This window comes from Felis catus, chromosome D1 (assembly GCF_018350175.1).
Source record: "Felis catus isolate Fca126 chromosome D1, F.catus_Fca126_mat1.0, whole genome shotgun sequence".
Taxonomy (NCBI): Eukaryota; Metazoa; Chordata; class Mammalia; order Carnivora; family Felidae; genus Felis; species Felis catus.
The window spans coordinates 71985555-72010871 of NC_058377.1; the positions used below are offsets into that span (position 1 = coordinate 71985555).

General features: G+C 44.3%; 1 long non-coding RNA gene across 5 annotated transcripts in view; it reads right to left on the reverse strand.

Annotated features, from left to right (window-relative positions):
* The window catches only part of LOC111556630, a 259841-nt gene that overhangs the window by 59891 nt on the left and 174633 nt on the right, over positions 1-25317 (reverse strand). For 4 of the 5 annotated variants that reach the window (XR_006586419.1, XR_006586417.1, XR_006586418.1 and 1 more), the window contains exons 5-11: positions 23853-24005; positions 21328-22960; positions 19555-19651; positions 13109-13802; positions 11270-12087; positions 6208-10034; positions 3-2058 (exon numbers count right to left, since the gene is read on the reverse strand). This is a non-coding gene — a long non-coding RNA (uncharacterized LOC111556630). Of the gene's footprint in view, positions 1-2; positions 2059-5205; positions 5478-6207; positions 10035-11269; positions 12088-13108; positions 13803-19554; positions 19652-21327; positions 22961-23852; positions 24006-25317 lie in introns of all 5 variants that reach the window. The other variant, XR_006586420.1, reaches the window with a different exon arrangement.

The following is a 25317-nucleotide window of genomic DNA, read 5'->3' on the forward strand; positions in this document are numbered from 1 at the left end:
ACCAGGCAGGAAAGGCTCCTGCATCATCTCTGACCCAGAGTCTACAGTTGTTGCTTGGACACCAGCAAGGATAGAGTTCGTCACTCCATCAGCAGACAGCCCATTCCTTTCAGTTCTGGATGTGTAAAGAGCAGAGGGAGCAAACTCCTTTGCCCAGGATCCAGGGTGGGAAAGTATTTGAGTGATAGGATTGGGGTGGGGAACAGTTTAATTCTCTAAAGGGAGCAGCCATCACTCACCACCAGGTAATTTCCTCCTTGTTGGAACATAGGGGCCAGTGTTAGCAGATTTCCCAATTTTCCCACAGATCCCAGAAATCTAGATGCTAATGTAAAATCTCCCAAACTTTAAAATATGACAGCTCCTTCAAACTAAACACACACACACAAACAAATAAACAAAAAGAATTTGCTGGCCTATAAAGAGTATCTGTAGCCCAGATACTGTCATGGGCCACCTTTTGGTGACCTCAGTTCAGGGCCACCACCAGACTATGTGATGGCTCTGTGCAAATCAGAAAAAGCACTGCTTCGAGGCAGAGACAATAAAGTAAGGCGCAGGTCTCAATCCTCACTCATCACCTCGGTTAGAACCTTGTGCAGTACACAAACCGAACCACTACCGCGGTCACAGGCCTCTCTTCTGACTTCTAGGCTGAACCCAATCACGCTGTAGTTCCCGTGCACTGGTCCTAATTCTGACCACTCATAAAACCCCAAGGTGCCACTGACTACTCTCCCCTTTTGATGACCAATCACACCTAAAATTACTCATCCAATGTTTGTCTTTCCAAGTAGATTAAAAGCTCCAAGAGGTCTGGAGGCCTCTTGTTCCCCAGTCTATCCTCAGTGATAAGCACAGAGTCTGGCACATGGAAGACATCCAGTAACTTTGGTAACAGAGGCGGCGGCGGGGGGGGGGGGGAGACCAAATCTGCTCTTGCTTTCAGATTTGGGTGACTCCCAGATGTGAAGGCAGTTAGTGAAGATCCTCATCTTCTCCACGCCAAATGCTCAGTTCCTTCACCTGCTCCTCATAGGGCCTGGGATCTGGACCCCCCCATCATCTTCGTTAGTTTCTTCAGGACTGGGTTTAGTTTCACCAGAAACCTTCTGAAAATGTGGTTTCAGCACCCCAGTCTGTGACACCAGCGACCAAAGGGGATAAGAACTCGGTTTTACTTTGCCAATCACTTTACATCCGATACTTTATTCAGTCCACAAAACAGCCCTGATAGTAGGAATCAGAGGAAAGACGAGGGCTTCCAGAAGTTAAGTAACTGGTCTGACCAAAGTCACATTGTTTGCAGGCATGAAACTGGGATTCAGACTTAAATTGTCCTGACTCCCCAAAGCCGTGCTCTTTCCACTATGCCAGGCCTCTCTGTTCCATTGAATTATATTTAACTGTCAAGTCAGGGACTGTCTTGGGTCCAAATATCTCAAGCATGAATGAGCTGGGATTTTCCAGGCTTGAAGGGTCAGAATTGGTGGTAGTTGGGTCCACAGAGAGCAATGTAGCAGGCCACTCCATCGCAGACCATGCATCAGCAGCACAAAGGGAATGATGTCTGGGGCCAGGACAGCTGAAAGGATGTTTATGGGACAAAAACCTGGCGGAGATTAAATCCTGCGCACCCACAACGCCCTTGATCCCAGACTGCTGTTTATGGGCCAGAGCAGTAAAAAGCCAAACAGAAACTTTGTTTTTTTCTTTTTCTTGGTAATTGCTTTGGGGATTTATCTTGGGACAAAGGAAAAAGGTTACTGACCTGGGACAACTGCCCACCGCCCCCTCCAAAAAAAGCAACATAACTCACAAGTCACAAATGGCAATGAGGGGAGGTGAAGTCCAAACCTCTCGTCTTTCCATCTTAGCCTAGCTTCCAGCCTCTCGTCTTTGGCAGTTGTCAGTGACTCGAGGAAGTGTCTGAGTCAGGGGTGACTGCTGTCATTCCGTCTTGCTCTGGAGGGCATTTCAAGATGGCTGGGAAAGGAGAGTGAGGCCAGGATTACCCTTACAGTCCAGTCATCTTTGAACAAGGCCCCAACACCTCAGCTGGCAAAAAAAAAAAAAAAAAATCAAAATCATGTTTGCAGAGCCAGCAAACACATTTTCTGTTCTTTCCAATCTTATTTTTACCTTCAAAAAATTTTACAAAGAAGACAAGCACGTTGAAAAGAATTGGAGAAAAATTTTGCAGAAGCAAATTATAAAACGAACAAACTTCATCTCTAGTCACCCTTTCCCTCTTCTTTACCTACATGCCTGGCATTTCTATATGTTTCTTTTCCATTTTTTTCTTTTCTCTCTTCTGTATTGCAACCAGGTTGCAATCAGTGTTCATATAATGCTTGTTTAAGTCTACATATTTCCAATTAACATTAGATCATAAACTTAAAAAGATTAGTCTCTATTATCACTGAGAGCTGCATAATATAGCTTAATTGTTCCTTGACTTCAGCATTTAAACTGCATTTTTATTAATGCTTTAGATTGCTATTATTAATATAATAGATTGCTAGTAAACTAATTATTGTTTAAATTTAGTCATTGTTCTTAAAAACCAAAGATATATGACCAAAAAATAAATAAATAAATAAAAGCCCACAATTTGTAGGAATGTGTAAATTACACAGAATACTGATTAAGGAAGAATTCGGTCCCAGACTCGTAGCATTCAAAGGGAATGTCAGAGTCATTTCATTCAAAATTCTAACTGGTGATCACGGTCTCCTTTATGTTCATATAAACAAGTTCAGTCATGGGAAGCTCTCTCTTAAGAGAGGCAGCCAGTCCCAAGTAGAACAACTCTGATGTCTTTCTTTCTGTAACCTTCCCAGTGTAATAAGAAAATAAGACTCCTCCCCCTTCCATAGGTGGTAATCACTCGTTCCTTGTCCCAATTAAAGGAGCAATCCCAGAAGCCAATTAATTTGTATCTAATTGTTCCGTAAATATTTATCAGGGCTCCAATATGTCAAACCCTTTAACAGACACTGGAGATATAATAGAGAACACAACATGCAAGGCTCTGGGCTTCATGGAACTTTTATTACAGTATAGACATGATCTGGAAAATGAAAGACATATAAATTGGGTACCTAAGGCAGACCCAAGGCACAGAGAAGGCAGCCCAGTGGAAGTACAAGTGAGGCGGAGACGAGAAGGCTGTTAGCCAATCACAAATTACGGACAGTGTTTCAGGCAGAAGAAAGAGTGTCTGCAGAAGCCTGTAACAGACACTAATCAGAGGTGCTAACCTAAAGAGGCAGGCAGCACGGGTCTTGCTCATGCACATAAGGAAATAGCTTTTTGTCGTTGATTCTCCTGCTGATTAGAAAAGCACAGAATATCCTCAGACTGAGCCACAGAGATGATCTAGATCACTATTTCCCTGAGTGTGTGTGCTGAGCAGTATTAGCACCTTGGGTGATAAAGACCTATACTGGGGAAAAAAGACTTTTATGTTCAAAGACATTCTGGAAACACTGTTTACACAAAGAGACACAGGTATTTTTGTTGCAGGATTTTTGGAGCCATTCATGGGCACATCAGCATTGTCATTCTCTAAGGGGGACCTCACATGGGGTTTCCAAGCATATTTTGCCATGAAATCATTTTATGTGAATTATTTAGTAGGATTAAGTTTCCCTGGAAACTTCTTTGGGAAACGGAGATAGACACCAATCCTGGATTTTTACAAATGAAGAAACCAAGACCTAGAAAGGGACAATAATTTCCCAAAAGCACACAGAGAAAGAGAACAGTAAGCAAGTTCTTCTGACTCTCAGATCATTGCACGCTCCAATGTAATTTAATGTCTTGCAGTCATTAAGCTAATGCCACCATATCCTACTTTTCCTTGTGTACTGGAACCTACAAGGTACCCATTACACAGTGTGGGTCTTATGATACAACGCCCACCATTGCCCTGAGAAGTTCTGGTTTGGCTGCAGAGAATTTTATAGATATCCTGACCTGGAGTTTCCCTTTGCCTGCCATGGGGACCTCTTCCTGAGGCCGCAGCTAGGCCCTACATCCCATCAGATCCTTCCTTGTTGGACCTGCTATTGCGATACGACTGGTGGCACATGGGCTTGGGATTTAGGAGACTACCAAGTAAAAGGAGACTTCAGCAGCCATCCAGTGTCCTTCCTCTCCAACAGAGGATCATATGTCTTCCATGGAAACATTTCCAGAAATGGGTAGCTCACTACCTCAACCCATTATGGGTCTGGATGGTTTCCAGAAAGAGCAATCCTATAGACCCATTACAGAAGCCTAGTCAGAAACCAAGCATGGAGCTCCCTTTCACCCTGGGAGAAAATGGTTGTTGGGTAGACACGTGCAGCCTCAAATGCCACTAACTTCTCTCTCCCCTGGCTGCACTGTGGAGAAGGTGACAAGGAGAAGCTGACCCTGGGAGCTCAGTATTGGCAGCCAGCAATCCTCATTTTTGACTTGAGGAACAAAGAGTTTCAAGATGATTTGTGTGAAGCGAAGTAGCTATGGAGTTGGCTTGGATTGCTCTTAATTCTCTTAAGCAGAAAACCTATAAAGAGAAGCAGGAGGAAGAGAATTTTATTGTCTTTTTTTCTCTTTTTAATGACAAGAAGAGACACACTGAAGAGGAAAGGGGGCTTTCTTGTGGGTGCTTGGTCTATTTGCCACAAGAGGAGGCTGGCTGAGTCCCAGCTCCCCAGAAAGGAACCCTTGAGAAAATGAGGCAGCGGGGGGAACAATAAAATGTAGAAAAGGGTGTGTGTCTAAAGAGGGAAAACCAGAGCCGGTGAAGGAACAGGGAACTTATGCAAACAAGATTTGTGTCTGATTGAGGCTTGGGGCCTCAGGACAAGGGAAAGGGAGGCTTGGTGAGAGAATCTGCCCTAAGGAAACCCAGGAGGCCTATAGACAGCATAACTGCACGCTGAGCCTTATTCTTAACCTACTCATCACACAGTGAGAGGCAGCAGGAGCCCCTGCGAGGGTAGGGACAAGAGGTTGGAGTGAGGCATGTCTGTCCATTTGTCTGTCTGTCAGCAGCTGCTGTGGCCAAGCCCGCCCTGGGCCCTAACCCTGCAGGCAGAGTTGTTTGCTTGCCTAGTGCCTGTGCATTGTCACCTCCCTGACTGCCGTCAGATCCTGTCCCAGAACAAAGTCATGTCCATAAATCAGCCCCCGCAGGCCCAGGAGAAAGCTCACAGCTTCTAGGCCTGGCCTTGCCCTGGCTGGTCTTGTCGCAGGCCCAGCTTGGTGAGACATTCTGAGCCGAGGAACTCCAACTGTCATCCAATGGATTCGTGGACTTGGAGAATGTTAGGGCTGAGAGGTACCTCTGTGATAACTGATTTTCTTGACCAACTAACAGATGAGGAAACTGCAGAATGGGCAGAGGAAGGGGTAGGCTCAGGCACACGCGGTGGACAAGAGCGGAGCCAGGTGTTCTGGATCTCACGTCAGCTGTCTTCCCTGGGCTCATGACAGAACAGAACCAGTATAAACAAAGAGAGCTATACCACCTTCTCCTCAGGCACCCCCAGTCCACGCAAAGGCACCTGTTGACATGCCCTCAACCAGAGCAAGGGGAGAAGGGCGTGACAACAGACTTGTCAAACCTACCCCAGGTGGCACTCAAAGCAGGATCACATAAAAAATGAGGTAGTTACCGGGGCGCCTGGGTGGCGCAGTCGGTTAAGCGTCCGACTTCAACCAGGTCACGATCTCGCGGTCCGTGAATTCGAGCCCCGCGTCAGGCTCTGGGCTGATGGCTCAGAGCCTGGAGCCTGTTTCCAATTCTGTGTCTCCCTCTCTCTCTGCCCCTCCCCCGTTCATGCTCTGTTTCTCTCTGTCCCCAAAATAAATAAAAAACGTTGAAAAAAAAATTAAAAAAAAAAATGAGGTAGTTACCAACACCACTGTTGGATAGGTTTCTGGCTTCCAAATATACAATTTGCCTTAAGTGTTCCTTTTATGGTGTGACCTTCTACCCTAGAACTGTCAGAAACTATCCTTTGTCCAGGATATTAAGCCCTGGTATCAGCCAACGTTCAGTACAAAAAAAAAAAAAAAAAAAAAAAAAAAAAGATTGAGCTTCTATGACATTATGAGAATAAAAAGATTAAGATTAACATGGGACCCACACAAATGTAAGAAAAGTTTGGAGAAGTGAGAAGGCTACCATCCGAGGATCAGATAAACACTTACCAGAATGAAGCCTGATGAACTGAAACAGACGAGTTCTCCAACCACTGCAAACATGGAGAGTTAGGAAGAGGTCTGGACGCCTGCCATGTCTGACCACCACAACCTCCTGTGAAGAACAACTGCTTCATTTTCACCTTCCAAATCCCATGCATCTTCTCATGGGCAGACTAACCCAAAATTCTACAGGGAAGCAGATTTATCCTCAGAAGTGCGTGGTGGCAGCACTATGAAGAAGACAACTGCCAATCTGACACAGTCATGTTCTGCATTTAAAAGGCATTTATAGTGGCACCTGGGTGGCTCAGTAGGTTGAGCATCTGATTTCGGCTCAGGTCATGATCTCATGGTCATGAGTTCAAGTCCCAGATGCGGCTCTGAGCTGACAGTTTGTAGCCTGGAGCCTGCTTTGGACTCTGTGTCTCCCTTTCTCTCTGCCCCACCCGCTCTCGCTCTCTCGCTCTCTCTCAAAAATAAATAAATAAAACTTAAAAAAAAAAAAAAAGGCATTTACAGTTCAGTCCCTCCAGTCTGATACCCCTTCCTAGATAGACAGGGACACAGAAGCACGGTGTCCCATGCCAGCCATTATGCGTGCACAGCTGAGATTATCGTATGGGGCCGTCACTGCAGTATCCAGGTCAACAGTTAGGTCATGAAATACTAATGGAACAAAATGAGATAAAAGGAGCCAAGATGGGCCCAGCTGCTGGGACCATGGGATGCTGAGTGGGTGGTGATTATAACAAGTGGAGGTGATGTGGAGCCAGAGGCCTGAAACAGATTCTCTAGGCAGCGTTTCAGATATTCACCAGGTTTCCTTAGATCACTTGTTCTCAACAGTGGCTGCCTGTCAGAGTCACCAGGGGAGCTTTTACAACATACCAATGTCCATGCCCCAAGCACACGATGAGTCTTGACAAAGTACAAGAAAATGCTACTGGCTGAGAGTGGGAGTGGAGGTAGGGGAGGAGCTGACTTGGAGACTTACAGATTGAGGAAGATTGGGACTTTTAAAGAAGATGCTAGATGAAATCAACCAAAGGTGAGGTTAAGACCATGAATTTGTAGAGTACCAAAGTTTGTGGTTATTTGCTTCTTCTCCAGCATCAATCAGCTCTATACACATATAGAAGATGAATAAGTAGAATATGAAGGAAATTAGAGCTGAGGTTTGTTCAGGCAGATATGGCAGAAAAACAAAAGGGCAAGGGAACTGAGGATGCCTTTGAGAAAGTAATTGCAATGATCAGCCGTGGGATCCCTGATGGATCGGGAAGTGGGGGAGAGAATGGCAGGACCAAGTGACAGTCTGTGCAGGTGTAGTGAGAAGCAGGGGATAAGATTGCTGGAGGGAATTGGTAGTTATGGTCAAATTCGGATGCAGGAGAGGGACTTTTTTGAGGGAACAGTCCCATGTGATAAGGTGTGGCCCTGAAAAGGAATCGAGGAGGCTCAGAAAGTATGAAGCTAAACTGTTTGATAGGTGACTTATGTAGATATTAAAATCTCCTGATATTGTGGAATGGAAAGATTGTGATCAACTCTCTAAATCTTCAGTAGGAGAGGGGAAGGGCCTGGAAGACAGTATGTGACAACTGTAGGTGGGGGACATGAGCCTTAGAGTGGATGCTTTTAGATAATTTGGCCTCATTCAACAAATAGCCACCAGGCACATGAGTAGACTGTGGAGCTAACTGACCTTGTCCATCACTCAGAAGTCAATGCCTGACATTGTATTTGGAAGAAAATCAGCTACATTTATAAACCCTTATGTGCCAGACCCTGTGTTGGGGGCTTAGGAAGGTATAAAGATGAATCAGTCATGGAGTAAAGAACATCCTCTTATTCCTGGAATATATTTTCTTTGATGACCATTTCTGTGCTGTTTAACATTTACTTTACTCATTTATATCAGGCTGTTTTGCCAACATCATCATCTTATTTCTTGTTATATCTTGAAGCATCACTTTGGCAGGGAGGGAGGGAAGGAACATTATCATGTGATTCTCCAGGTTGGGATTCGTAGTGGAGAGAAGTTGCCATTTCATACCTTCTTTACTGTCTTAAAGAGGGATAACAAAAAATCAGGAACCTAAGCCTTCAGGAGAACACTTGTTCCATATGAGTCATCAGCCTCTAGAATGTGCAACTTAAATAATGGTAAAATTGGCTCTTCTTCCTTTCTTTCTTCTTCTTCTTTTTTTTTTTTTTAAAGTAAACTCTATCCTCAATGTGGGGCTTGAACTCATGACCCAGAGATCAAGAGTCTCATGCTCTATTGACTGAGCCACCCAGGTGCCCCTGGTTCTTCTTTCTTAATTTAGCTAAAGACAATATACACAACACTTCAAAGTGAGGTGGGAAGCCACGGAGCAGGATTTTCAAAAGGTATGTAAAAGCCAGGTTATATCACTCTTAACTTCCACCCACAACAAAAGCGGAAGTTAGTTGAGTTGGAGTTTAGAAGGAGATTTTGTAGAGAAAGCTATGCATTTTGAACCTCGCGTCCTGAAGGGAGAGAACTGGAAGGTACTTCTAGCTTTACCTCAAGTTAAAAGAGAAGAACTTCAAAGACATGACTAGCAAACCTTAATATAAATCTTCTGGGTGGAGGATCGGGGGACTTTAGTGGTGTAGCCATGTCTAATAAGTCTATAGGGGCAGACTTTATGGCCAGGCAGCTGCTCGCATGGAGGAACAAATGACAGAGAGCTACACTTGGGATACCTCTTCAGATTTGGAGAGGAAAGGAAAGCCGGCCCATGCTTGGGGTCGTGTGAGAGAGAGCCTGCATGGGGCCATCTGAGGTCTTACCTAAGAGGACCTGAATAGATGAGAAGAACTTGGCAGAAACAAAGTTGGGGCACCACCACGTGCAAGGAGGCTGCAAAAGGAATAAGCAGCTAGCTGGGAGGAGGCATCATCATCGCAAGTGCTGAAGATGAAGACCTCCAGCAATGAGGATTCTGGAAAACCCAGATGTGTGCCCTCACTCAACAGGACCACTCATGGCAGAACCCTTGTGCTCCTTTTCCTTCTTCTGAATCATTGTGCTCCAGCCCCGGAGGTATACAAAGCAGGAGCGGGGAGAGAAGAGTAAAAGAACTGAATGGAAAAGGGAAGAGTGGCCCCTTGGACCCTCTTCTCTCACTTCAGCCTTCCTCTCTGCAGCAAACCCAAGGTAGAAGGAGGAGAAAAGTCAGGACTGTAAATCTAGATAGAAAATTCCACTGTGATGTGAGATTGGACAATTTAATTTGTAAGTTGAGACTATATTTTGAGACCTTAAATAACTGATAACTTTTTTTTTAATTACAGAGAGAGTCCAGGAAGTTCAGGGGATAGCTCAAGTTTTCATCTAGGGGCAGAGGAGGAACTGGGTCCTACCATCCCTTTCCGGTTGTCTTACCCATGCAACCAGCTATGCTCATCTTTCACATGCAAGTGTTCTCCCAAAGATGCATCCACCGTGTCAGGGGGGTGAGGGTCGAGGGTAACACTGTACTAAGAACTACTCCTCCCCTATGACTGTGGAGTGGTACCTGCTCACCGTGAGTCCTCAGATTATTCTCAGTTTTCTGAATTGTTGCTTGTCAAGATGAGCAGTTTGGAAACAAAGCACCCACCATAGTTGCTGTCCCTGGCACTCCTGTTGATGGCCCAAGAAGAGGAAAACAACTGGAAGTCAAGGGTACTGCTCACCTGGCCTGCTCCACGAGTCAGAGGCACTCACCACCAGAATCCTTCCTCAGCCAGCCCGCAGGTCCAGAGAAAGTCTCTCTCTCTTTTGCATCCAAGGCTTGTTCAATTTCCCACTCCAGGACTGACTAAAAATTGAAATTCTCACAATATTCTCCATTGCTTCTAATAGACAATTAGAAAACCAAAATAACCTGAGATGGTTACATTTCCCCCATGGTTTAGGAGGTATAGTCTTATTCCATGACTACTTTATTATGTAATTATGTATAAATGTGCCTTCCCCTCTCTCTGGAAAGAAAGACTTTGGAGTCAGGAATCATACTACGTCTAATTCATGCCTATATTCCTAGATCCTGATTGTGTATCTGGTACATGGCAGAAACTCAATCAACATTTGTTACAGAGACAGAAAGCTAGTTAGGCAGATGGACAGGTGGGCGGATAGGTGGGTGGGTGGATGGATGGATGCTTGGATGGGTGACAGATGAATAACAAATTAATAAATCTGTCACCCATCCCAGGAGCATAACAATGCCTCATGAGCCAAGCCCTTTGACTAGAAAAGAGTAACAAAACATCAGTATTATTTATCAGAGCTTAAAAAACTTTCTCCTAGACTTCTACTGACCCTCTCAACAAAGTTACAATGTGGATATTATAATCTGATTTTCAAGATGAAAAAGTCAAAGTTCAGAGAAGTTAAATAGCCAGGCTAAATTCAGGTACTGTGCTCCACGGTCCAGGCTGTATCCATCACTGAGTTGCCTCTCATAACAGACAGAGAGAGTGGGAAACCTCTAAATTCTTGAAATTACATTAGAGTTTTTATAGAAATAAGTGTTTAGTGTGCAGATTAAAAATCTAATGGTAACATAAAAGACAACAGGGTAAAATGAACACAAGAATAGAGTGAGTTTATTACAGAAGAAATGCACATTTGTATTTAATGTGATTTTACTTTCTTTTCTTTGTTTCTTTCTTTTTTTTTTTTGTAAACCACCATCTTGCAACAATTAGGTTATAGTTACAGGCAGCTTGGAGAAGGATGTTTTGAATTAACAACTAAATTGTCAGGTTTCTTTGTGAAGCATTTTATTGTTGGGTACAGTGAGAGGGAATCAGTCCCAGGGGAGGCCCATTTGTCATTCACTTCATTCTGCTAAACAGACGCCTTGCCCACAAAGCTTCCCTTCTGCCTTCTCCTCAGCCCTCAGTCACACTTCACCAGGCCACCAGGGCTGTGCACAGAGCTTCAGAGCTGGAAGGGACCTTGGAGAGCAGCTAGTGTGAGCCTAGGTCCATGTAGGTCCCTCTTCAATCCCTCACCATGAGGTCACACAGCCTCTGCTTGATCACTTACCGGAATAGGGTGAGCGTGAAGTGGAAATTCAAATCGAAGCTCTTCTCTTGCTCTTCACTAGCTCTGGGATCTGAGGTGAGTTCTGTGACTTCTCTGACTTCCAGTCCTCTCTCTCAGCACAGAAAGTTTCAGAGACAAGGTGAGAACTTCATGATCAAAAATACACAAAATGCCTCATACAGACCCTGGTTCATTGTAAGTGCCCAGAAAATGGCAGTATTCCGTTGCCCCTCCCTTCACTGGGGGCACCTTTAAAATGTCGTGGGAATATCTTCCTTTGTGTCTTCTGGTTCTGGTTTCTCTGACCATGAAAACAGAGCTTAAGCCCTGGGCTCTTCAGCTCTTCCTTACAGCATGGTTTCTCTTTCCCTCTATCTTCTGGTCTCCCTGATCTGCATGCACCCTGCCTCGTGAGTGATGCTTGTATGGCGTCACTGTTCCAACAAGAAGTCCAGCTAGGGAGGTGATGAAGCTCTTCACAGCTCTCTGTCTTCTCTTCTCTCACAACCCCAAACTCTTTGTGCCTTCATATGCCCCTACCTCACCCCCTCACTGATGGCCCTGAGTAAGTAGGAAAGGCCATACTGTTGAATTCAATCCAAATGCAAGAGAAGATACTGATAGGAGAGTGGGCCCCAGACATCCCCGATAAAACCCCACATGAGCAACCTGCCCTTCATCTGCAAAGCACCTCATACCTCTTCAACCCCGTCTCGTAGGGGAAGACTCTTATTACCTCCCTTGTCTCCTGATGATGATGCCAAGGATCATTTTACTTCTCCAGGGGCTTCTGAGTTCCCAGGAGACAGGGGAAAAATCTGTGGAATTTTCCACGATGCTTTTAATTCCTCACAAGTATCAGCAATTATTGCCAAGAGAGGGTAATGGTTGGGGCATCGGCTGAAGTAGGTCCCTCCCTATTCCTATGCCAATTATTGATGTATTTGTAAAAAAGTTAATGCAATATTCAGAATCATAAATATGGGCCAGAGACTTTAATGTATATCCAAAGTATCTGAATACATAAGGAGATTTGCGATAAACTGGAGGCAGATTTCTGAGATTTAGCAGCTCTTACTCTAATCTCTGATTTATTTATTACTGGAAAGTCAAAGATCCCAAACACTTTGTGCCAATGAAGCGTCCAAGCCAGGCCGTTAAATGTGTAGGCTTAAAAGAGCGTTAAAGGAAGAGGCATGTCATTTGGCATCAACTCAAGCTTATAGGTGCAAAACCCGGCCTGGGAAGGGCAGTGCTGGGCATTAGGAAGCAGCATGTTTCCTGCAGTCCCCAGCGAGGTGCAAAGCTGCGTCATTCAACTGGGTAGGGAGAGGAGAGAAAGGGTGTCAGAGGGCAACGCGAGCTGTTTGTCAACATCTGAAGGGTGACCAAGTGGGGACAGAGCTGTGTACAAGCTGCTGCCTCCTTTCCCCCTAGACCCCCGGTTGGGAGGCTGGTGTGGGTCTTCACACAGCTCCTAGAAGGCAGCAAATTGGAGACTCCTGGTCACAAATGACATCTTGAGAACTCAGGGTGCTGAAACCCCAACCTTTCTTTAAAACCAGTAGTCAAGGGGCGCCTGGGTGGCGCAGTCGGTTAAGCGTCCGACTTCAGCCAGGTCACGATCTCGCGGTCCGTGAGTTTGAGCCCCGCGTCAGGCTCCGGGTTGATGGCTCGGAGCCTGGAGCCTGTTTCCGATTCTGTGTCTCCCTCTCTCTCTGCCCCTCCCCCGTTCATGCTCTGTCTCTCTCTGTCCCAAAAATAAATAAAAAACGTTGAAAAAAAAATTAAAAAAAAAATAATAAAACCAGTAGTCAAGCATCAACAAGGCTTACTCACCTGAATCGTTTGGGAGGTAAACTCCACTCTGCATTAGAGACTTGCTTTTGGAAGTGCTCTCCTAGCACACAACGCACTTCCAAATGTACCAAACTATCCTGTTTTCAGGATGGGAGACAAGGACACACTTCTGGTTTCTGCCTTCGGGCCCAGGCTGGAGCTCAGGATGGGGACAGAGAGAGTATACCCACACGTCACACGGAAGAAGAGGTAGAACACCGAGTTATACATTAAGCACCGTTTTTAAAATCCTTTTTTCTGCATCTTCATTAGAGTTAAGGCATTATGTCATCTCAGAACAAGCTAACAAATGCCTCATTAAGGAACTAGTTTGTTTTGAGCCTATACTCCTCAACAATTACCATTGTTAACTATTACAATTAAGTAATTGTTCTCACAGTTACGCCTTACAAAATCCAAACCTCTAAGGTCAAATCGATTTCTTTCCTTTTTGCCAGTTTGGATGCCAAGATGCAAAAAATCTCTGAGTGACTTTCCCAAGGTTCAAGGGCTTGGTCACTGAATCCTGCATGATTTCCGCTAGACTTTACCAGTCACTGGTGTCTTGCAAAGGGCTGGATCCCAAGGGGAGAAGAGGCAGTTTGGAATAGGGCGAAAAACTTTGGGGATCTGTACTTACCAGCTGGGAGGCCTGGGGCAAGCACTTTTGCCTCTCGAGTCTCGGTCTTCCCATCTGGAAAACAAGAAGGTCACTCTTTACTTTACAGAGTAAAATGTGCATGCTTAGTGTATGTGGCCAGTGCTCCATCTAAATAAGCTGAATCTGGCTCGGGCTCCCGACACTGATTTCAACAAGGAAGCTGGTGGAGAGGTACACACAAGTGGCATGGAACATACTACATGAGAGGAAGACCCATCATCCAGCCTGCAGGGCCCTCAGAGGCCAGCTGCCAGGGTTCCGAGCTCTGGAGGGAGCTGGTGTAACTGGGAGAACAAACCAGAAGCTGTCTTGCCACTTCCCCAGCTTGGGAGAGACCAAAGATGACACTCACTGTGTGTGATGTCCAAGGAAGAACAAATATGGATGCCCTCATCTTCCCTCAATCATTGATTGTATTTGTCTTGTGAAAAATTCTATTGCGATCTTTATGACAAATTGTAAAAGAGTATTTTTGCTCCTCATTTGTCCAAGAAGAGCACATTGCCCCCCACCCCCATAGTCATTTTATTGTGACTGTACTCAAAGCGGAAAACAATTTCATTTTCCCCCTTTGAGGTCCTTGGAAACAATTGTAATTTCGTAATGAAGTGTGGGTTTGCTTCTGAGAGACAGCAGACAGGGGTGTGGAGGCAAGGACCGGGGAGGCAGAGCTGGGCCCGTGGCGGGGAGCTTCCCCACAACCTGTGCTCCAGATGGCTTGGAAAGCATTTCAGAAGCCATCTGTAGTGCTCTTTCTCAGCAGGCACTGACCGTAGAGGAGAGTGGAGCATGAATTCACTCTACTTGGAAGCAGAAAAGGAAAATATCCACAGGGGAGAAATCCAGAGTTTCAGCAGATCCCAGGCCGTGGTGGGGCTGGTGGGCTCCCCAGAGAGAGAAATGGATCTGTTCCAAGGGTATGGGGGCTTCCTTGTGCTTCCGGCTCTCCCCTGTGAGGAATGGCCTCCCCATTCCCCACGCTCCAGGCCAGAAACGTGAGTCATACTAGATAGTCCTATATCCCCACAAGTCTTCAGGTATTAAGTCTCCTTATTTTTCTCTTGAGTTTTTTCCTTGAATTCACTTCTATCCCTGTGGCCACCTTTGCTCAGATACCATCATTCACTCCAGTCTGGGCTATCACAGCAACCTCTGACTGGTCTCTCTGTCTCCACCTTGCTCCCACCCATTCCTCCTGCATGTCACAAGCTCTGTCTTACATTTTAGTCCTCTGCTTAAATCTTCTAGCATCCCTTGATTATCTTGAGGATTAAGTCCCAGTTTCTCAGGTTGGCATATAAGACTTCCCATTATTTGACCTCTATTTACCTCTTGTTACTTAGAAAGAATTGCTTTTTTGTGAGATTCTTTTAATTTTTTTATAATGTTTGTTTATTTTTGAGAGAGAGAGAGACAGAGAGACAAAGAGACAAAGAGACAGAGCGTGAGCAGGGGAGGGGCAGAGAGAGAGGGAGACACAGAATCCGAAGCAGGCTCCAGGCTCTGAGCTGTCAGCACAGAGCCCGACGCAGGGCTCGAACTCATGAGATCATGACCTGAGCTGATGTTGGACACTTAACCGACTGGGACACCCAGGCGCCTCTGTGAGATTCTTTTATAAAAATGTATCTAGGGGCGCCTGGGTGGCGCAGTCGGTTAAGCGGCCGACTTCAGCCAGGTCACGATCTCGTGGTCCGGGAGTTCGAGCCCCGCGTCAGGCTCTGGGCTGATGGCTCAGAGCCTGGAGCCTGTTTCCGATTCTGTGTCTCCCTCTCTCTCTGCCCCTCCCCCGTTCATTCTCTGTCTCTCTCTGTCCGAAAAATAAATAAACGTTGAAAAAAAAATTAAAAAAAGATGTACTTAAGGGGAAAAAAATCTGCTTGAATTGTTGCCCTCATCTTTAAAAAAAAAATGTATCTAAAATCTTATTGACGTATTTCTAACATTTTATGATGAGAATGTTCAACACAGAAGAGTGGAAAGAATTATATGGTGAAACCCATACGTCCACAACTTAGCTTCTACAACTAGCATTTCACCTTTGCTTATAACATATTTTCCTATTCATTTATCAGTCCTTCCATCCATGCATGAATTTAACCTATTTTTTGATGCATTTCAATGTAAGTCCTGGACATCTGTACTTTTCATTCCTTAACTTTCAGCATGCATGCAATCATACAACCATTAGATTTGCTTACCCCTCAAAACAGCTTCTAAGGGGCACCTGGGTGGCTCAGTCACTTAAGCATCTGACTTGATTTCAGCTCAGGTCACAATCTCATGGCTCATGAGTTCTAGCCCCATGTCAGGCTCTATGCTGAAAGTGTGGAGCCTGGAATTCTCTCTCTCCCTCTCTCCCCTCCCCTCCCCTGCTAGCACACTTTCTCTTAAAATAAATCACTTAAAAAATAAAAACCTAAAACTAAACTAAAATATGTGGCTTCCAATCAAAGAATGGATGTATTAGAGCCAAAAGATTTGCAAAAGACAAAATTAAGTATTAAAAAATAAAAGCAGGATGAGAGGAGAGAAAACTTTATTAAGAATCTCTGACTGGGGCACCTGAGTGGCTCAGTTGGCTAGGCGTCTGACTTGGGCTCAGGTCATGATCTCACAGTTCGTGGGTTCGAGCCCCGTGTTGGGCTCTGTGCTGACATCTCAGAGCCTGGAGCCTGCTTCACATTCTGTCTCTCTCTTTCTCTGACCCTCCTCTGCTCATGCTTTGTGTGTCTCTCTCTCAAAAATAAATAAACGTTAAAAAAAATTAAAAACAAAAAAAGAATCTCTGACTGAAGAAAACAATAGCAAGGGAATAAAAAAAAAATACCTCCAAGCTTCCTAGAAACCAAAAACCATATTAGGTATATTGCTTTAATTTTTTTGTATTCTTGTAGAAAGCCCTGTAGGGACAAGTTTTTCAAGTCTTGAAATCTGTGAATTTGTCATAGGAGTATATGTATGAAGGGCGCTTCATAATATAGGAAACAAAGTCAATACAGTATAATGGTTAAAACAAATTAGACTCTGAAGCCAAAGGTCTTAGGTTCAAATTTAGTTTCCACCCCTTACTATCTGTGTGAACTAAAGGAAAAGCATTGAACCATGTTAAGATTCAGGTTCCTTATCTGCAAAATGAAGATTTCACAGTATCAACCTCATCTTGCTCATTTGGTGACCATAATCAGATTATGTGTGTAAATCCCTAGCTATAGTGCTCAGCACATAGTAAGCACTCACTAGTTGTAGTTGTTGTTTTAGCAATACAAAGAAATGTTTTAGTGGAAAGTGAGATTACTACATTAAAGCATGGTTTCATGAAAGCTTTTCTGTGAGTGGACACAGTGTTTGGACAGTGTGAGTTGGTCCACAGTGAGTCATAACAGTCAAAGCAGGAATAATGTTCTCTCTTAATCAGGCTTAGTACAACAGAAAAGCTAGAAACTCCTGGAGAAACTGATTGCTTACCTACAAATGATCCCTACTTTTTTTCTAGCAGCACCCAATTTTTTTCCAGGTAACAGACAAAATTTGGGGCAATATATTAATTTCTAGAACATGAATCATTCTAATCCTAAATCAAATATGCTCCTTGTATTACACAAGGGAATGACTGATATAGAAGTAATTGGTCTACAAGTAATAAGACTTAAGGAACAGTGTGCTGATGTGAGTGTGCAGAGGATCTTTCTGATATAAAGACACAGAACACTCCAAGAGAAAGACCTGTTCTTTACTTCCTGTTTTAGATGTTGTGTGAAGATATGATACAGTGCATTGCAGCAGCCACTTTGTGACCATGAGGAGAAAATCAAGAAATTGCAGACATGTTGACCACAAAGCCTTGTCTCCTAACTTCTTGTTATGTGAGCTGAGTGGATGTTTGAAAGCCACTTTTTAGATGGGCAGTCTATAATACTCAGCTGAAAGTATCCTTAAGTAAACATAAAACAAAGAGCAAATTTTTCCCTTCAGCTCATCCCTGTTGTTTATTAACATTTCCCAGCAGGGCTGACAATAGTTGAAAGACAGATAATGGGCCTTAAATGGGTTAGTCTTGCATTGGGCATAATTGTGGTGTCCCTAAGAGCAGACACCAGCATGTTCCAGGAACTCCAAGTTTGAGTAGGTCATATGAGTCATTTCCTACATTTCAGAAGTTCTGCTCACTGAAATTGGCAAATTTTTGGCCAAACAGTCATACCATCAAAAGGCCCATTGTCCAGAAACTCCATTTAGAAAGAGTAAGCTTGTCACTTGTCAGAGGCATCCTCTGGAATAACACCTTCAAGAGGCTCTTGCAGGTAGAGATTCTTGCTATGTGCTAGAACAAAGGCCAAGTAGTTGTGGCAGATGGGTAAGTCAAGCCCCACAGAGTTAGCCAAATGGCCATTTGCTGTGTATTATGTTTGACACATCAATTTGTTGAAATCTTTCCGCAAGGTCAAAGAAACCAATTGTATATTTGGCTACCATATGGCAGGGTTTAGGTGAAAGGAATCAACTATAGGCAAAATTGGGGTACCTGATTGGTGTAAATATAAAAATCCATAAATGGGACTTGTATTCTGTTTGGTGACCCAGCTCCAAAATTATTATAGAAATAAGTGGGACCTAGTTGAATATAAATAATACCTAGAAACATGGAATTCTTCAGGAATGCTTCAAATATGAGGGATACCTGTGGTAGAGGCTGTGTGCAACCCAGTGCATTTATGATCTATGTCCCCCATGCAGAGTACGAAGGGGGAGAAACTGGAGAGAACTAACTTGGATGGAAGAGATACAGATTGCTTTCTCTTTGCTAAAATCCATTTCCTTTTCTTCCTGGACACATGGCAAAATGGTGGTTCCCAGCTGCCCTTGTAGTTGGGCATAACTATGTAAGTTCTAGCCAGTGGAATTTACGTGGAAGTAACATGGTGGCCACTTTGAGGGTTGAGGAATAAAATCTGCCACATGTCTCACTCCATGCTCTTTCTGGTCCTGCCATTTTGGTGCAGACAAAGACAATGCCCTACAAGATAATGAGTCCCAATATGAAAGAAGGATGGATCCCTGAACTGCTGCATGGAAGAGAGCTGACTATTCCCTGGTCGACCACATGGGATTACCATGTAAGCAAGAAGTAGCATTACATTGCATTTGAGCCATCATACATTGTCTGCTTCTATCTCTTGTGGCATATTCTATCTATTGAATCCTGCCAAGGGATTCAACCATGTATCTAGTAAGTGCAAGGGATGTTCTACTTCTCTGGAATCACAAGTCTGCTATAATATACATATGAATATATACAACAAGGTCAATAGAGGGGCACCTGGGTGGCTCAGTTAGTTAAGCATCCGACTCTTGATTTCAGCTTAGGTCATGATCTCAGTTTGAGTTTGAGCCCGCATCTGGCTCCAAGAAGGTCAGAGTCTGCTTGGCATTCTCTTTCTCTGCCCCTCCCCTACTTGCATGCACCCTCTCTCTAAATAAATAAACAAATAAACTTTAAAAAACAACAATAAGATCAATAAAAGTATATTATTTTAGTCTCTAATAAGGTAATATACCCCAGAAACTCACTTTTGTTAAAAAACTGTATGTTTGAAAAGCCTGGTAGGGTGAAGTGGCCTCCCAGGGCTTTCAGTTCTACAGCCCTTCCCTGTGAGTCCTGTGAGTTCCCTCCCATGGGTCCTGAAGGGGGAAGAAGCAAGCTAAGTGGTGAAAGCCAAGGTATGTCCTGATGTGATTCCTTCTCCATGGCCCCCATAGTATTTACAAAATTAGCTTAGCTCACCAGTGGTTTCAAGTAGCATATCTGGAAGGCATCCATGAAGAACTTCTGAGTTCTGCACTCTTTTGGGCATGGAGGAAAGGGCAGGCATTTCAGATACCTGTAGGGTTAGAGCTATTTCAGAAGATGTACAAGGGGCTCTCGGAGCTCCAGAAGGGAAATATTCTCCCTGGCGAAGTCAAAGAAAGCTTTGAGAAGGAACTGTCTTGAAAGATGATGAGTCAGAGACTGCCAGTCTAGAGAAGGAGCAAGGGCATTCCAAGCAGAGAATAACAAATGGATTTCAGCCTTGTCAGGCCATGGACTTCACGCATTTCCCCAATTACTGGGCCTGGGTGCCTGACCCTGTCACCCTACCATGGTTAAATGCAGTTAGACTCTCATGACTGTGGCTTGTATCTCTGCTGGTTACCTAAGGACAGGAACATAAAACTCACTCAGATAAGGGGCTTATGTGCATCCCAGCAATCTTGTCAATTATCCCCAGGGCTGATTTGCATGCCTGCTCCTTCTGGCTGGTAGAGGGGCCACTTCCCTTTATCGGTGCCTATTGTGCTGTCAACCTTGGTTTACAACCCAATAAGCTTACAGACACTTACAATTAATGAGCTTCTCATGAGTGTTCACAAACACATTAAAAATGAGCAGGTAGCAAATTATCTATGGATCCCGATAATCTGCACTTATGTAAATATCCAGGTTTTAGTAGCCTGGAATTGTCTAAAAGCCCCCATCATTTGTCAGGTAGTGTGTCAGCTTAATGGGCCCAGAGCTCCTTTACGGGTCACCATCTTCCACTAAACTGTCTAAATTGTCTGCCTGTGCTTCCAGAAACCCACCCACACCTAAAAAGGTGACTCCAGAACATGGGGCTTAGCCAAACTTGACATCTGTGTGTTTGTGTACTGCTTCTTGGGAAATACACTGGAATTCTGAAAAAAGTTCTCTTTGTTTTCATTTGTTTTTCTTTTTCAAAAATGTGCACCCACAAGAGAGATGCAGGTGTGGAGAGAGTGGGGAAAACATGTACGGATTTGGTTTGAATCTCTTTGCACTTATGAGCTGTGTAATTTTGAGAAAATTACTTAATGGCTCAGTTTCTTCATCTATAAATGGGGATGATAATAACAGATATGACATGAGGATGAAACAGAACAAAGAATGCAAGTGATAGTAAATTTACACAGCACCATGAGCCATGGGGTCCTAAAACACTTTTTGACATTAAATCAATTTATCCTCACTATAATCTTAGCTCACAGGGGCACCTGGGTGGCTCCGTCGGTTAAGCACCTGACTCTTGATCTCAGATCAGGTCTTGATCCCAGAGTCATAATTTCAAGTTCCACAATGGAGCCCACTTAAAAAAAAAAAAATCTTACCTTGCAGAGAAAAGCCCTATATTATAATTCCATTTTTTTGATGGGAATATTGAGGCCCTGGAAGGTTAAAACATCTTGTTTAAAATCACATAGCTAGTTAGTGGTAGGCCCCGGGTTCAAATCAGGCACTAGGATGCCAGAGCCCTTGCTTTTAAGTACTCTGCTACACTAGGTGTTGTGGTACCTGCAGAGTAGGAAGTAACTGCTCTGCCCATAGGAAACCAGAGGTACAAATACGGTATACACCCCAACTTTAAGAAAATACCAGTCTGTCAGAGAGAGAAGACCATTTGAGCCCTTGGTTAGTAATACAAGGCTGCCATATGGATCAATTTTGACTGTTGCTAACAAATGACCACAAACTTAATGGCTTCGACCAACACCTGTTCCTTACCTCACAGTGTCTGTGGGTCAGGAGTCCAGGCACAGCTCACGTGGGTCCTCTGCTCAGGGCTCAGAGACCGTCATTGAGGAGTCACAATTTTCCTCGCTGGAGCTTGGGGTCCTCCTCTGGCCATGTGACTGGTGGCAGAATTCAGTTCCTTACATCCAGAAGACCAAGGCCTTCAGCAGGTAGAGGCTGCCCATGGTTCCTGCCCACAGTTCCTAAGGCCCTTCCCTCAGGCAGTTCACATCATAGCAGCTTGTTTCTTCAAGGCCTGCAGGGGACCCACTCTCTTTAGTCACGAAGACAGAGTCTTATAAAAAGTGACACAACCAAAGGATGGCTATCTTGTCACCTTGGCCACATTCTGTTGGCCAGAAGCAAGTCACCAGTTCTTCCTGCATTCAAGGGAAGGGGTCAGAAAAAGATATGACCCAATGGGGGTCACCAGAGGGTGTGTCCACCACACCATACCGTCTAACGTTCAATTGAGACAGTTTTGAAGGTGAAAAGATGCTATTAATGAATCCTGGCATGACAGGCATAAAGCAGGACAGTCCCAAGGAAAGTGGGATGTATGAACAACCCATCTATGAACAGCATAAGCACCTGATTACGGGGCCGGTGGGGACAGAGTGTGATTCTGACCATGTAGATCTGAGACTACTCCTTTGAGCAGATGCCTTTTTTATCAGGCTGTGAAGGATGGGTTAAATGTCTACAAGCAGAAATGTGGTGGCAACAGGAGAGCATTCCAGGTAGAGGGGGCAAAGATACAGCATTGGGGACACAGGCTCTCTAAATGAGAGATGATGGAAGAGTCTTGTGAAGTGTGTTTCAAGGCTTTCCTTCCAAGAAAGTGGGCATAGACATCTGCTTTGCTCTGTGCTCTTTGGCTGAAGTTTCTAAAAAGAGGGCACCTTTCCAATCCTTAATGCATCTTGGATATTCTAGAAGACCCACAGAATAGGAAAAAGAGGCCCTCAGTTTTCTTCATTCCAGGGGATGGGGCTTCCCTTGTATTCATATGTGGGTCAGGAGCCCCTTACCTTGTCACTCTTGTGGAGAGCATACTAGGAGGAGCAAAAAGGGATCATCTAGTTCCAAAATTTGATCAATGATTTGCTACAACTGCAATTAAGTAGGCACATTAATCCACAGATTCGCTCCACAGCTGTCTCATAATGGGTACATAATTCAGTCCATCAGTGTTTCCTGTGGGTCTCTTCCATGGGGCAGTGTGTGTCTGACCAACCTCTCTTCCTGCTTCAGGGGGTGGTCTTGTTGGTTTCCCATCTGTCTGAACCCTTCTGTGACTCAGTGATTGATTGCCATGAAAGGGGGTTCCTGACCTTGTACCACTTCATCCTTCTCTTAAATAAGAGTGACCCTTGACATGGCCATGATGAGGCCTGTGCTGCCACTAGCCACTGGTCAAGTGAAACATGCGGGCACCATGTAAGAACCACCTCCAGGGAAGTCCAGGGAAGGCATCGTAAAAGACAAGGTATTTGGTTCAGACAAGATCTGAATCATCAGACCAGGTTTGAGCGGAAGTTGGGATGGAGACACCAAGTCACAGCTGTGCCAACCTGTGATGGCTCCTTGGTTTCTTGTTCAGGAGCAGAGGACTGGCCATACCCTGTGGTCTCAACGAGAATGAAGGGGGTCCACATGATTGGATCAAGGAAAGAAGAAAGAGAGCCAGTTAAGTCCAAAAAGTTGAAACACAATGATTCTTCTCCATTATATGACAATATAAATTTCTTGGGATCCATATTCCTTCACTCTGCAGCATATTCCTTAGTCTATATTTATCTTCATCTATGTGCCAGGCACTGGACTTGGCAGTGGAAATTCAATGGTGACCAAAACAAAATCTCTGCCCTCATGGATCTTAGTCTTTCTCAAGAGTGGGGAGGGATAATAATGAAGAAAACAAATAAATACAAGGCAGAATAAATGAAATAAGGTGTTTGTTGGGGGGTACCTGGTTAAATAGAAGGAAAGAAAATATTCTCTAAGGAAGTGACATTTTTTCTGATATGTGAAGAATGAGTGGACGTCATAAATGCCAAGAACATTTGCAGACAGAGGAAAGAATGTGTACAAATGCGATAGAGTGGAAAGGAGAATTTGAGGAAGAAACAAAACAAAACAAAACAAAACAGTATTGTTGAAGTTAATGAGTGAGCAAGAGTGTAGATCTGAATGACACAGAAGTGAAGTTGGAGCTAGGTCACATATGTAGTACTTTGTGGGGAAGGTGACGTTGAGATGGGGGAAGCTATGCATGTGTAGGGGTGAGATTGTACCTTCCTCTTAATTTTTCTGTGAACCTAAAACTACTCTAAAATTAAGTTCCTTAAAAAAAGCTAGGAGGAAGTTAGGGCTCCTTTTCAAAGGTGGGATACTGGATGATTTAAATGTAGATAGTATTCCCTGGTGATAACAGTCTGACAAGGAGCAGTGATCCTGGGATCAGAAAGCCATGGCCATTATTGGGGAAATGGATAGAGTGGCAAGACAAATACCCTGACAATCAGATGCAACAGCCACAAGATCCTCTGAGAAGGCAATGCGGGATAATAAAGGAGGTCCCTCTGCTGAAGCAACTTCCTTAGGCAGCAAGACCTTCCTGGTCTTCAAAGGGCAATGTCTTCAGGACAAAAGACCCATCGTGCAACCTAGTAGAAAACAGAGCATGGAAAAATACATCTGAAAGAAAGAAGAGGACAGAAAGGAGGTGAAATGGTCCAAAGCTGGGGATGGTACTGCCACCAGGTAACACCCACCAGCAAGAGTTTCTGGGTGCCTGGACAAGTGGCACTCCCAGCAGGGAGGCCTGGAATAGAACACAGGAAAATGGAAGAGGCATGCTTCCTTCCTTCTCCATGCTTCAAACAAGGGAATGGCCACATTCATGCTTTTTGTCCACAAACGGCAGACTTTTTAATAGAAAGGGACCGTTACTTTTACCTCCTTTCCAGAAGGGATTTCCCAGTGGAAAAACAAAAAGACCAATGGTGTGGCAGACTCTTACGCATGTAAATTCACTCCAAAGAAAGAGTTAAAGTGCTTTCTAATATAAATTGGTTTTCGGTATTTCAGTGCCAATATAATTAGATTGTAACAAGCAAAGCCCTGTAACATAACACAGCGAAAATTTGAAAATTTGATTCTGCCTGGCAAACAACCAAGTCCCTGCGTGTGCGCAAACCTGACATTAATAAGCTACAAGAGATTACATGATTTAGAAAAGAAGCACTTGGTGTTACCAAATCAAATAATAGATCTCTAGGCTATAATTAGGAGAATTGGGACTCAACAATGAAGTCATAATACTGTAATTTAGCTGTGAGTAACAGAGCCATGGAGGCACATTAGGAGGTGGATGGTGTCTCAGTGGCGTGCAGCTCCCAGGGGGGTGGCTGCTCCGGAACCCCGCACACAGCCACCTGTTGGCACCATCGTGCCACAGGGTAGACCCTGGCCCACTGTGGCTACATGGCAGAAGGGCTCTGGGGCACCCTTCAGAGGCATGACTTTAAAGATGGAGCTCCCTGGGGACAGCCGAGGAGGGTAGACTGGCTGCCAGGGTGATGTGGGCAAATTGCTGCCCCAGAGTGCTTTCAGGGCTAACAAAGGACACATTAAAAACGCAAAAGCATAAACAATGCAAAACAAACACTGTAAAATATAAAAAGGGAGTAAGAGAGGCCAGCAACATCATTCACAGTCCCTGAGCTGTGGGGGATTGTCAGGTTGGGTGAGCGCATTTTTCTTCTGAAATAGTTTCTACATAGACTGTGCAGAGCTTTACTCAACCACCTCCTGGCAGAGTAACACAATCCATGCTCTTAGGTCATAAAACCATATAATTTCACATTGAAAAGAAACCTTAGCAGGGTTTCTTAACCTGGGGTCCCCCAAGGGATCTGTGGATAGAACTGAATTTCAATATAATTGGTTTTCTTTGTAATCCTATGAATTTTATTT